The sequence below is a fragment of the Arachis ipaensis genome, chromosome B01 (genome assembly GCF_000816755.2).
Source record: "Arachis ipaensis cultivar K30076 chromosome B01, Araip1.1, whole genome shotgun sequence".
In the NCBI taxonomy this organism is placed as follows: domain Eukaryota; kingdom Viridiplantae; phylum Streptophyta; class Magnoliopsida; order Fabales; family Fabaceae; genus Arachis; species Arachis ipaensis.
Genome location: NC_029785.2, coordinates 63,817,785 through 63,832,334, shown reverse-complemented (window position 1 = coordinate 63,832,334; position 14,550 = coordinate 63,817,785). Strand labels below are relative to the sequence as shown.

General features: G+C 37.0%; 1 long non-coding RNA gene across 1 annotated transcript; it reads left to right on the top strand.

The window, feature by feature from the left end:
* Positions 480 to 13,879, top strand: LOC110270396. Its single transcript, XR_002359876.1, has 3 exons — positions 480 to 633; positions 7,878 to 7,879; positions 13,868 to 13,879. It is a non-coding gene; the product is annotated as an uncharacterized LOC110270396 (long non-coding RNA).

Sequence of the window (14,550 nt, the reverse complement as noted above, 5' to 3'; positions counted from 1 at the left end):
GAATCCAAAATTTACTCAAGTTGTAGGTGGGAGGATCAAAATCAAAGAGCATTTACTAGTTCGTACTCCACTTATCAAGAGCTTTCATCACTTGAGCACACCTTTAATTTATTTATGCAAAATTGTCCAATCTCACCTCCCAGTTTCTCACTTGAAAATTCTTCATCACTTGACTATGTCTCAACACAAAGCTCAGTCCAAGATCCATACAACTCATTTTACTAACCATAAAATTTATTACACTACACAGAAAACTCATTTCAGTATTCACAAAACTCATTTCACTATTTATAAAACTCATTCCATACCCCTCAAAACAATTTCACCACAACACATACATATCCACAAAGTCATTCCCAGCCTTCATCTCTTGAGCTATCATTCTCAAATTATGAATCCATGTTTGAAAAACATTGTGAGGAGATGAAGAGGCTTAGAGAAGAGGAAAAGAAATCCTGGAAAGAACAAGAGATCCTCTTCAAGAAGATGGAAGGACACTTAGAGCAAATAAGGAGAAACTTAGGATTGCCAACCATTGAGGATGAAGACTAATTTGTGGGTGAGGAAGTGGAAGAACAAGAAAAAGAGGTCCCAGTGTCAAGTGAAATTTCTATGAAGAATAAGGTTGTGGAGGTATATAATTCACCCAAAAACTGTCTCTCAACAATTTCCTACCGGCAAGTGCACCGGATTGTCGTCAACTAAAAACTCACTGTAGAGTGAGGTCAAATTCTACAGGGATTAGTTGGATGATCAATGTTAATTGGAGAATTGTTCTAGTTGAGAAAAATCATAATTGAATTGGGAATGCAGAATGTAAATTTGGCGGGAAACTTAAATTGCAAGAATTAAATGACAGAAATTAAAGTGCGAGAAATTAAACGACAAAAGCTTAAATTACAGAAATTAAATGGGAATGGGGATTCTAAATATTTTGTGACAAGGATGCTCTTGATAGTGGACTTTCAGTTGAAAATCTCGGGTTAGTTAACCCAAGTTATCAAGTGATAAAGCACTCCTAAGAACTTACTCATCCAAGTAGATCCTTGCACAGAAACACCACAGACACATTCCTTAAGGTTCAAACTATTGGTGCCTAGCTTTATTTGCTCTTTTCTTTTTTTTTTCATTCTCTTTTTTTTCCTTTTTTTGTTTTTAGATCTTATTAAGTCATTTAAGTCTCATAGAATGCACTTCAAGCTCATAATTCAAGAGATATCTTAGCCCTGTACCTTATTGATGAATCAACTTAGCTAGCAATTACCACCACAACGCTAGGACTTAATTCTGCACATTAGATTTCACTCTTGTCTTTCACAGCAAATTCTCATAGTTTCTTTTATTAAGCTAAAGGACACAGCATACAATTCAAGCAAGGAAGCAGTAGCCTAGGCACTTAGACTAGCACACTTATGACAAAATTAAAGAAAACAAACACAATAAATTCTAATGACTTAAACTAAAGAATAACTATCAACAGGGGCACATTCAGACTTCCAATTTAAACATTGCAAAGTATAAATAGTTAAGCAACAATACAACCTCTTGAAGTCCAGTTGCTTCCTTTCTATCATCACCATCTTTGGCTTTTGTGTCCTTCATTTTCTTCTTAGCTGATGGTGTGTATTCCTTCCAAGAGATTGATTGAATTCCTGCAGAGTTATTAAAAGTTGCTTGTTTCCTAAGCACTTGAAAGATTGTTAGCATGCATGTATGCTTGTGATTTTCTGAACTTGAGTTGGTGTGTGAACACCAAACTTAGTTCCTTGCCTAATGCAGCAAATTGAATACATGCAGAGAACCTCATGTGCATTTATTAAGAAAACAACTATGAACTAGAAAAATAAACTATGAACTAGAAATTAAACTATTGTTAAGTAGTTTCCCTGTTTGGTTAGAGCTAGTGACTAGTCATGCTGAGGGTTACAATGTGTTCTTTAATGAAATCTTTGGTGAAACACCAAAATTAGAATTACACATTCACCCTTGAATTGCTTTGGTGTGGAACACCAAACTTACCTCCTTGCAATACAGAGAATCTACTTAACTTTTTTATTGAATTTAACTAGGGATTCTTCCAATTTGTTAAGAGGAATGACCTTAAGTGGAGGAAGGGACCAGTTAATGCCCCTTGCTTTGAGTGCTTCTTCCCAGCAAGCTTTCTTTTGTGATTGGCTTGAGTGAACTTGCTTGTTGGATCAACAGTTGGATTGTTCTTTGACCTTCTCTTTTTCATGGATATGATCCTTTGTTTCTCGGTCTCAATTCTCCTTTTGGTGCTTGTATTTACTGCTTTCACATCTTTATCTCAAGACTTGGGCATTGTTGGATAGTTGGAGCATTATTTTAATCAAGAACTTCTTAGATTGATGGTTCAATAAACTCACCCTCTGTGCAACTCTCTGTTTCATTGGAGTGTGGACTCCCTTGATTGGCTTCCTCCCTTTCTTCTACATGATGTTGCATTGAGTCTTTTGGGAGTGAGTTTGCATGTTCTTTTGTCACCCCTAGTAGCCTCTGTGGCTATGGAGCCTTAGGCTTATATATTCTCACAACCTCTTCCTTCATAGGAATCTCACTTGGTATGAATGCCTCTTTTTCTTGTTCTTCTGGTTCCTCCCTTGTACTCATCCTTTGGTCCTCATCCTCCTTGCTAGGTATCTCTTCAAAGTATTTTGCTCTATGGTTTAAATTTGCTTCTATGTTTTTGAAGGCGATGTCTTGTTCTAGCCTCCATGCTCTGGACCATTGAATGAACTCCCCTGTTGCTATTTTCTCCTCTTCCTTTATCTTTATCATTTTTTCAAGGAGGAGTTCTATCCTAGCAAGTTGATCTAAAGGGGGTTGTGTAGGTTGTGATGGTTGGTTGGGGTGGGCTTGTGAATAGAATTGGTTGTTTTGTGCTTGTGTATTCTAAGAGTGGTATGACTCTTGTGGGTAATGGAATGGGTTTTGTGGACTGTGAAAAGAATTTTGTGTGTAGTGGAATGAATTTTGTGAATGCTAAAATGAATTGTATGGATCTAGGAAGGAATTTTGTGCTGAAGCATACTCAAGTGATGAAGAACTTGGACATGTAAATCTCGGAGGTGAGGTTGGGTAATTAAGAGGTGATGGCTTTTGATGAATGGGGTATGAATGAGTGAAATTCCTTTGATTTTGATCTTCCTAACCACAACTTGAGTAATGATCAATTTCACCAAAATATGGACCATTTTGTGGCTCTGGGAAGTACCCCATTTCATCTTCTTGATGCTCCCATCCACCATGAGCATAATAACATGAATCATCATCCTGTGGTGGTGGGAAGCTTCCCAGGAAATTCGATTGACCAGAATATGATGAATGCTCCCTTCTTTCTTGCAAAATGTTCTGTCTCAAACAATAATCACCAAAAGATATTAGAATCTCCATTGTCATTAATGAGAAAATCTTAGTTAGGCAGTATTACAAACAGCTAGTGATTAGTGTGCTAAAAAGTAAATGAACAAAGAAAAACAACTCAAAGTGCAGAAAATAGCAGTAACAAACTGAAATAAAAACTATTAACAAAAGAAAAGAAAAATGTTCAATCTAGTTATCCTCCAATTTAATCACTGTCAATACAAAACCAATCCCCGGCAACAGCGCCATAAACTTAATTCACCCGAAAATTGTCTCTCAACAACTTCCTACCGGCAAGTGCACCGGATTGTCGTTAAGTAAAAACTCACTGTAGAGTGAGCTCAAATCCCACAGGGATTGGTTGGTTGATCAATGTTAATTGGAGAATTGTTCTAGTTGAGCGAAATTAGAATTGAATTGGGAATGCAGAATGTAAATTTGGTGGGAAACTTAAATTGCCAGAATTAAATGACAGAAATTAAAGTGCGAGAAATTAAACGACAGAAGCTTAAATTGCAGAAATTAAATGAGAATGGGGATTAAGCATTGGTGTACGAAATTGTGATCGTTTATTCCTTAGTAACGGCGCTAAAAACTTAATACGCACGTTCATAATCTTAGTTCTTTGTCACAACTTCACACAACTAACCAGCAAGTGCACTGGGTCGTCCAAGTAATAAACCTTACGTGAGTAAGGGTCGATCCCACAGAGATTGTCGGCTTGAAGCAAACTATGGTCACCTTGTAAATCTCAATCAGGCGAATTCAAATGGTTATGGTGAATTGATAATTAAAATATAATTAAAATATAAATAGGATAGAGATACTTATTTAATTCATTGGTGAGAATTTCAGATAAGCGTATAGAGATGCTTTCGTCCCTCTGAACCTCTACTTTCCTGCTGTCTTCATCCAATCCTTCCTACTGGCTATATCCCGTCCTCTCAGTGAAAATGGTCCAAAATGCACTGTCACCACACGGCTAATCATGTGTCGGTTCTCGATCCTGCTGGAATAGGATTCAGTAATCCTTTTGCGTCTGTCACTACGCCCAGCACTCGCGAGTTTGAAACTCGTCATTGCCATCCCTTCCCAGATCTTACACAGAATACCACAGACAAGGTTTAGACTTTCTGGATCTCAAGAATGGCCGCCAATAATTCTAGCCTATACCGCGAAGACTCTGATCTCACGATCAGGAGGCTAAGAGATACACATTCAAGCTTGTTTGCATGTAGAACGGAAGTGGTTGTCAGGCACGCGTTCATAAGTGAGAATGGTGATGAGCGTCACATAATCATCACATTCATCATGTTCTTAAGTGCGAATGAATATCTTAGAGAAGAAATAGGCTTGAGTTGTATAGAAAAACAATAGTAATTTGCATTAATTCATGAGGAATAGCAGAGCTCCACACCTTAATCTATGGTGTGTAGAAACTCTACCGTTGAAAATACATAAGTGATGAAGGTCCAGGTATGGCCGAATGGCCAGCCCCCTTAAAGGTCTAAGATAGCATAAGACTAATCAAATATTGTAAATACAATAGTAAAAAGTTCTATTTATACTAAACTAGTTACTAGGGTTTACAGAAATGAGTAAATGATGCAGAAATCCACTTCTGGGCCCACTTGGTGTGTGCTTGGGCTGAGCATTGAAGCTTTCACGTGTAGAGGTCTTCCTTGGAGTTAAACGCCAGTTTGTAACCTATTTTTGGCGTTTAACTCTGCTTTGCAACCTGTTTCTGGCGTTTAACTCCAGAATAGGGCAGAAAGCTGGAGTTGAACACCAGTTTGCGTCGTCTAAACTCGGGCAAAGTATAGACTATTATATATTTCTGGAAAGACCTGGATGTCTACTTTCCAACGCAATTGAGAGCATGCCATTTGGACTTCATTACCTCCATAAAATCCACTTTGAGTGCAGGGAGGTCAGAATCCAACAGCATCTGTAGTCCTTCTTCAGCCTCTGAATCTGATTTTTGCTCAAGTCCCTCAATTTCAGCCAGAAATTACCTAAAATCCTAGAAAAACACACAAACTCATAGTAAAGTCCAGAAATGTGATTTTTATTTAAAAAATAATAAAAATATATTAAAAACTAACTAAATCATACTAAAAATTATGTAAAAACAATGCCAAAAAGCGTATAAATTATCCGCTCATCACAACACCAAACTTAAATTGTTGCTTGTCCCCAAGCAACAAAAAATCAAATAGGATAAAAAGAAGAGAATATACTATAAATTCCAAAATATCAATGAAACTTAGCTCCAATTAGATGAGCGGGACCGTGGCCCTAAGCACTTTGTTTTTCAGTATTACCACCGGATACATAAATGCCACAGACACATAATTGGGTGAAGCTTTTCAGATTATGACTCAGCTTTGCTAGAGTCCCGAATTAGAGGTGTCCAGGGTTCTTAAGCACACTCTTCTTTTTGCTTTGGACCTCGACTTTAACCGCTCAGTCTCAAGTTTTCACTTGACACCTTCACGCCACAAGCACATGGTTAGGGACAGCTTGGTTTAGCCGCTTAGGCCAAGATTTTATTCCTTTAGGCCCTCCTATCCACTGATGCTCAAAGCCTTGGATCCTTTTTACCCTTGCCTTTTGGTTTTAAGGGCTATTGGCTTTTTGCTCTTGGCCTTTGGTTTAAAGAGCTTTTGGCTTTTTTTGCTTGCTTTTTCTTTCTCTTTCTCTTTTTTTTTTCTTTTTTTTTTGCCATTTTTCTTTACTTTTTTTTCGCAAGCTTTTGTATTCACTGCTTTTTCTTACTTCAAGAATCAATTTTATGATTTTTCAGATTATCAATAACATTTCTCCTTTTCATCATTATTTCAAAAGCCAACATATTTAACATTCATAAACAACAATATCAAAAGACATATGCACTGTTCAAGCATTCATTCAGAAAATAAAAAGTATTGTCACCACATCAAAATAATTAAACTAATTTCAAGGATGAATTCAAAATTCATGTACTTCTTGTTCTTTTGTAATTAAAGCATTTTTCATTTGAGAAAGGAGATGGATTCATAGGACATTCATAGCTTTAAGACATAGACACTTAAATACTAATGATCATATAGTAAAGACACAAATATAAATAAAACATAAGGCTCAAAAACCGAAAAACCTGAAAATAAGAACAAGGAGATTAAGGAATGGGTCCACCTTAGTGAGGGTGGCGTCTTCCTCTTCTTGAAGAACCAATGGTGCTCTTGAGTTCCTCTATGTCTCTTCCTTGCCTTTGTTGCTCCTCCCTCATAGCTCTTTGATCTTCTCTAATCTCATGGAGAATGATGGAGTGCTCTTGGTGCTCCATCCTTAGTTGTTCCATGTTGGAGCTTAATTCTCCTAGGGAGGTGTTGATTTGCTCCCAATAGTTTTGTGGGGGAAGTGCATCCCTTGAGGTATCTCCGAGATTTCATGGTAAGGAATTTTCTCATGCTCTTGTTAAGGTCCATGATCTCTTGTTTGCTCCATCCTTTTCTTAGTGATAGGCTTGTCCTCTTCAATGAGGATGTCTCCCTCTATGTCAATTCCAGCCGAATTGCAGAGGTGGCAAATGAGGTGAGGAAAGGCTAACCTTGCCAAAGTGGAGGACTTGTCAGCCACCTTGTAGAGTTCTTGAGGTATAATTTCATGAACTTCTACTTCCTCCCCAATCATGTTTGCTCTTCAGTAATGTCTTCATCCTTCAGAGGAAGATTACTCATCAGAGCTCATGAAGGGCAGAAGCAAGTTGAATGGAATCTCTATGGTCTCTGTATGAGCCTCAGATTCCTTCAGGTCCTCATTGAGGAACCCCTTAGTGTTCAGAGGACGTCCCATGAGGTCTTCCTCATTGGGATTCACGTCCTCCTCCTCCTCTCTGGGTTCGGCCACACCAAGTAAGGTTATGGCCTTGCACTCTCTTTTTGGATTCTCTTCTGTATTGCTTGGGAGAGTACTAGGAGGAGTTTCAGTGATTCTTTTACTCAGCTGGCCCACTTCTGCCTCCAAATTTTTGATGGAGGACCTTGTCTCATTCATGAAATTTAGAGTGGCCTTAAATAGATTAGAGACTATATTTGCAAAGCTAGATGGATTCTGCTCAGAATTCTCTGTCTGTTGCTGAGTGGATGATGGAAAAGGCTTGCTATTGCTAAACCTATTTCTTCTACCGTTATTAAAGTCTTGTTGAGGCTTTTGTTGATCCTTCCATGAGAAATTTGGATGATTTCTCCATGAGGGATTATAGGTGTTTCTATAGGGTTCACCCATGTAATTCACCTCTGCTATTGCAGGGTTCTCAGGATCATAAGCTTCTTCTTCAGAAGATGCCTCTTTAGTACTGTTGGATGCAGCTTACAATCCATTCAGACTCTGAGAAATCATATTGACTTGCTGAGTTAATATTTTGTTCTGAGCCAATATGGCATTCAGAGCATCAATTTCAAGAACTCTCTTCCTTTAAGGCGTCCCATTACTCACAGGATTCCTTTCAGAAGTGTACATGAACTGGTTATTTGCAACCATGTCAATGAGTTCCTGAGCTTCTGTAGGCGTTTTCTTTAGGTGAATGGATCCACCTGCAGAATGGTCCAGTGACATCTTTGATAATTCAGACAGACCATCACAGAATATATCCAAGATGGTCCATTCTGAAAGCATGTCAGAAGGACACTTTTTGGTCAATTGCTTGTATCTCTCCCAAGCTTCATAGAGGGATTCACCTTCTTTCTGTTTGAAGGTTTGAACATCCACTGTAAGCTTGCTAAGCTTTTGAGGAGGAAAGAACTTGGCTAAGAAAGCCGTGACCAGCTTATCCCAAGAGTTCAGGCTATCTTTAGGTTGAGAGTCCAACCATATTCTAGCTCTGTCTCTTACAGCAAATGAGAAAAGCATAAGCCTGTAGACCTCGGGATCAACCCCATTGGTCTTAATAGTATCACAGATCTGCAAGAATTTAGTTAAGAACTGAAAAGGATCTTCTTATGGAAGTCCATGAAACTTGCAGTTCTGTTGCATCAGAGGAACTAAATGAGGCTTTAGCTCAAAATTGTTTGCTCCAATTTCAGGGATTGAGATGCTTCTTCCATGTAAGTTGGAATTTGGTGCAGTAAAGTCACCAAGCATCTTCCTTGCACCTCCACCATTGTTATTGGTTTCGGCCATCTCAACTTCTTTTTCGAAAATTTCAGGAAAGTCCTCTTCAGGGGATTATGTTTTAGCTTATCTTAGCTTCCTCTTCAGAGTCCTTTCAGGTTCCAGATCAGCTTCAACAAGAATGTTCTTGTCCTTGCTCCTGCTCATATGAAAAAGAAGAGAACAGAAAAGAAAATATGGAATCCTCTATGTCACAGTATAGAGATTCCTTATATAAGTATAAGAAGAGAAGAATGGAAGAAGGAAAATATAAGAATTCGAACACAGAAAGAGGGAGAGGGTTCAAATTTTTAAGAAGAAGAGAAGTGTTAGTAGATAAATAATTAGAAGGAGATGAGAGATGGAAGAATTCGAAAATAAAAAAATAAAATAAAAATATTTTTGTTTTTTTTAATTTAAAATTAGTTAGAATTCGAAAATTTTAAAAAGAAAAATGAAATTAAATTAAATTAAAATTTAAAACAATTAGTTAATTAAAAAGAAATTTTGAAAAAGAGGAAGGTGATTTTCGAAAATTAGAGAGAGAAAATTAGTTAGGTGGTTTTGAAAAAGATAATAATTTTAAAACAAACAAAAAGTCAATTAGTTAGTTGAAAAAGATTTGAACATCAATTTTGAAAGGATAGGAAGTTAGAAAAGAAGTTAGAAAAGATTTTGAAATTGATTTTGAGAAAGATGTGATTGAAATTTATTTTGAAAAAGATTTGAAAAAGAAATTTAAGAAGATTTGATTTTGAAAATTAAAGTTGATTACTTGACTAACAAGAAACAAAAAGATATGATTTTAAAATTTAATGATTGAACCTTTCTTACTAGGCAAGTAACAAACTTAAAATTTTTGAATCAATCACATTAATTGTTAGCATTAATTTCGAAAATATGAAATAGAAATAGAAAAAAGATTTTGAAATTAAAGTTTGAAAATTTCGAAATTATGAAAGAAAAAAATGAAAAAGATTTGATTTTTTGAAAAAGGTTTGAAAAAGATAGAATTTTTAAATTGAAAATTTGATTTGACTCATAAGAAACAATTAAATTTAAAAACTTTTTGATTAAATCAAACCAAATTTTCGAAAATTTATGAGAGAATAAGGGAAAGATATTTTTTTTATTTTTGAATTTTTAATGAAGAAAGAGAAAAACATAAAAAAGACACAAGACATAAAGATTATGGATCAAAACAAGAAAAATATGCAAGAACACTTTGAATGTCAAGATGAACACCAAGAACATGTTTTTGAAAACTTTTAAGAAAAGAAACACATGCAAGACACCAAACATAGAAATTTTTAATTTTTAGACACTATGAATACAGGAATGCATATGAAAAACAAGATGCAACACACAACAAGAAAATATGAAGACCAAACAAGAGGATTCATCAAGAACAACTTGAAGATCATGAAGAATGCAATGCATGAATTTTTGAAAAATGCAAGAAAGAGATAAACATGCAATTGACACCAAACTTATAAATTGACAATAGACTCAAACAAGAAACACAAAATTATTTTTGGTTTTATGATTTTATTAAAAATTTTTTTGTACTTTTCGAAAATTATTTGGAAAGAGAAAAATAAGGATTTCAAGATTTTTAATAAGAATTCCAAGAATCATGCAATGTTAGTCTAAAACACTAGACATGGCCTATGGCCAGCCAAGCTTTAGCATACATAGTTCAAGCATGTGAAGAGGAAGCCTCAGTCCAAAAGAATTTAGACATGGCTTTACAGCCAGCCAGGCTTCAACCTATCTCATGAGATTCTAGAATTCCTTCTTATAAATTCTGAAGAATATAGAATAATTTATTTTTTGAATAATTTTTATTTTTTTTTTTTGAACATTTTTTTCGAAAATAAATATAATAAAAACAAAAAGCTTAAAATTAAAATAAAATTACCTAATCTGAGCAACAAGATGAACCGTCAGTTGTCCAAACTCGAACAATCCCCGGCAACGGCGCCAAAAACTTGGTGCACGAAATCGTGATCGTTCATTCCTTGGTAACGGCGCTAAAAACTTAATACACACGTTCATAATCTTAGTTCTTTGTCACAACTTCGCACAACTAACCAGCAAGTGCACAGGGTCGTCCAAGTAATAAACCTTACGTGAGTAAGGGTCGATCCCACGGAGATTGTCGGCTTGAAGCAAGCTATGGCCACCTTGTAAATCTCAGTCAGGCGGATTCAAATGGTTATGGTGAATTGATAATTAAAATATAATTAAAATATAAATAGGATAGAGATACTTATGTAATTCATTGGTGAGAATTTCAGATAAGCGTATAGAGATGCTTTTGTTCCTTCTGAATCTCTGCTTTCCTGCTGTCTTCATCTAATCATTCCTACTCCTTTCCATGGCAAGCTTTATGTTGGGCATCACCTTTGTCAATGGCTACATCCCGTCCTCTCAGTGAAAATGGTCCAAAATGCGCTGTCACCGCACGGCTAATCATCTGTCGGTTCTCGATCCTACTGGAATAGGATTCAGTAATCATTTTGCATCTGTCACTATGCCCAGCACTCACGAGTTTGAAGCTTGTCACAGCCATCCCTTCCCAGATCCTACTCGGAATACCACAGACAAGGTTTAGACTTTCCGGATCTCAAGAATGGCCACCAATAATTCTAGCCTATACTACGAAGACTCTGATCTCATGATCAGGAGGCTAAGAGATACACATTCAAGCTTGTTTGCATGTAGAACGGAAGTGGTTGCCAGGCACGCGTTCATAAGTGAGAATGGTGATGAGCGTCACATAATCATCACTTTCATCATGTTCTTATGTGCGAATGAATATCTTAGAGAAGAAATAGGCTTGAGTTGAATAGAAAAGCAATAGTACTTTGCATTAATTCATGAGGAACAGCAGAGCTGCACACCTTAATCTATGGTGTGTAGAAACTCTACCGTTGAAAATACATAAGTTATGAAGGTCCAGGCATGGCTGAATGGCCAGCCCCCTTAAAGGTCTAAGATAGCATAAGACTAATCAAAGATTGTAAATACAATAGTAAAAAGTTCTATTTATACTAAACTAGTTACTAGGGTTTACAGAAATGAGTAAATGATGTAGAAATCCACTTCCGGGCCCACTTGGTGTGTGCTTGGGCTAAGCATTGAAGCTTTCACATGTAGAGGTCTTTCTTGGAGTTAAACGCCAGTTTGTAACCTATTTCTGGCGGTTAACTCTGCTTTGCAACCTGTTTCTGGCGTTTAACTCCAGAATAGGGCAGAAATCTGGCGTTGAACGCCAGTTTGCATCATCTAAACTCGGGCAAAGTATAGACTATTATATATTTCTGGAAATTCCTGGATGTCTACTTTCCAACGCAATTGAGAGCGCGCCATTTGCACTTCTGTAGCTCTAGAAAATCCACTTTGAGTGCAGGGAGGTCAGAATCCAACAGCATCTGCAGTCCTTCTTCAGCCTCTGAATCTGATTTTTGCTCAAGTCCCTCAATTTCAGCCAGAAATTACCTGAAATTACAGAAAAACACACAAACTCATAGTAAAGTCTAGAAATGTAATTTTTATTTAAAAACTAATAAAAATATATTAAAAACTAACTAAATCATATTAAAAACTATGTAAAAACAATGCCAAAAAGCGTATAAATTATCCGCTCATCAAGCATGAAATTAAAGAGCATAATATAAAAGAATGCGAAGATCAGAGATGGGGAATTCAATGGGTTTTAGGAGATATTGAACTCTCTGGATCAAATCATTTTCATCTCTTCCTCAATCAATGCATTCATTGACATTGCTTGGCAATCTTAGATGATTGGATTCCAATGTCTTGGCTCACCAATCTCTCTAAGCATGAAAAATTACCCAATGTCTTGATTTAATTGCTCATGGGAAGAGTTGAAGTTCGGTCACTGATTATACCACACAAATTCATAGATCAAAGTATTGGTAGGATTACATGTCACTATATCCATCCAAACCCCAATCTAATCCAATGTGAGAAAGCATTTCTAGCATGAATTCTTCATCCCTCTCTGAAGGATCCGAAGAATTCCAATTATGGATAGCTTCTCTGTCAAGACAACTATCCAATGGAATTGAGATCGAAAGCTTTCTAACAAAAATCAAGAGAAAAGAAAGAAGAAGATGATGAAAACTACCATTGATCCATTGAATTACAATAGAGCTCCCTAACCGAATGAAAGGGGTTAGTTGTTCATAGCTCAATTCAATTTACAGAGAAGAAGAGTGTAGGAAAATAAAGCCTAGCTATTAAGTAAAAGGAAAAAAAGTACATAAAACTAAAAAGGGAAAAAGTGCAGAAGAGAAACAACAGAATTCTGAACTCCCAGAGCCCCTCAGGGCCTCCTAGAGAGCTTCTTTCAATCTTCAATAATCCTTCTATTTTTACTCTTATTTCTCATCTTCAATTGGATCTAGTACTTGGAAGTGGGCCTTGGTCTTGATTGAAGCAATGACGAATGATTCTTAGTGATGGGCATTGGCAACTAACTTTCATATTCTGTATAGGTGCAATTTGGAATTGAATTGGCCTTAATGTTGGTGATCACGTTTGAGGGCAAACGTTGAATCAAATGCCGCTTTGAAAATTCAGTACTGCTTGCTGTCATTGGCATTTGACTCAACGTTGGAGTGCCAATATTCTCGGGTCCACGCGTGTGCATATACCACGCGTATGCATGAAGGCTGTGTTTTTTCCCTTCCACGCGTGCATGCACACCACGCTTACGCGTTCATTACCATTTTTCCATTCCACGCTATGCTTCATAGATGCATGCGCGTCGATTCAAGTTTCTCAACTCCACATTCAGGGCTTCTCATCGTGGACGTTTGGAGGTAGCATTTGAGACAACGTTGGACCTCCAACGTTGGACCTCCAATGTTGGCACATCCACGCTTGCGCGTCACCTATGCGTGCGTGTGGATGCTAAATTCTCAAATTCCAAAACTAAATGTTGCACATCAAGCCCTGGGACGTTACTTTGTCCTCTTGTCAATGTTGGCAATTTTATATCCATGATGACAAGTCATCTTAGCCTAGTTTCACTAGTCTCTTTCTTTTGTTTTCATTAGAATTTTGCACTTTCTTGAGCTACAAGCAAGCTAATTGAGTAGATTTTCATGTTTCCCTTGATTGAATCACCCATGTATGAATTCATGCCCTTTCATGAGATTTTATGCTATAATTGTTGCATATTATGATAGAATGAATATCTCATGATTATGAGCATAGCTTTGATGTGTTTGGTTGATTAAGGATAGGTGAAGAAAGCTTGGAGAAAGGTTGAAGCAAGAAGGAATGGCTACGAGTGAAGAGAGGACAATGGAATAAGTGAAATTGAACCAGGAAGCAAAAAGCTGGACCTAAAGTTAGCATCAAACTTTTGCACAAACTTTTGGTTGAAAAGTTAGCCCCAACGTTAGCCCCCTAACTTGGTGGCTAACGTTGGCGCCACAAGCACACAAGGCAAGGCCAACGTTAGGGTCAAAGTTAGACCCCTAACGTTGGCACCAACGTTCATATCAGCAAGTTTTGTGGGCTGCTATGAAAAGTTGGAGCCAAAGTTAGACCCTTAACGTTAGCTCCAACTTTTGGTCCAACTTTTGCAAAACTCCAACCCGGTTCAATTGGTTCACTTTGGTTCTTCTCCAAACTTCAAGAGCAATCAACCAAGGCCTCTTTCAACCCAATTCCACCAAGAGCAAAGGCCCAACTCAAGGCTTGAAGATCATTTGAAGAAAGTGTATAAATAGGATAGAATTCAAGTTCTTCGGGGAGCTTTCTTTTAGAATTTTCATAATAGTTTTCGGAGAGCTTTGGATATTGAGTGATCTTTAATTTCTTTGTCTTGGAGAAAGAGAATTCACTTCTCTTCCTCTTCATTTTATTGCTTTCTATTTCAATTGCAATTGTCTTGGGTCTTGGGTTGGAGAATTGAAGGAATTCTGTTTCAATCTCATCCTTGGATCTCTCTGCTTTGTTTACTGCAAATTAAATTTCCGTTTCTGCTACTTG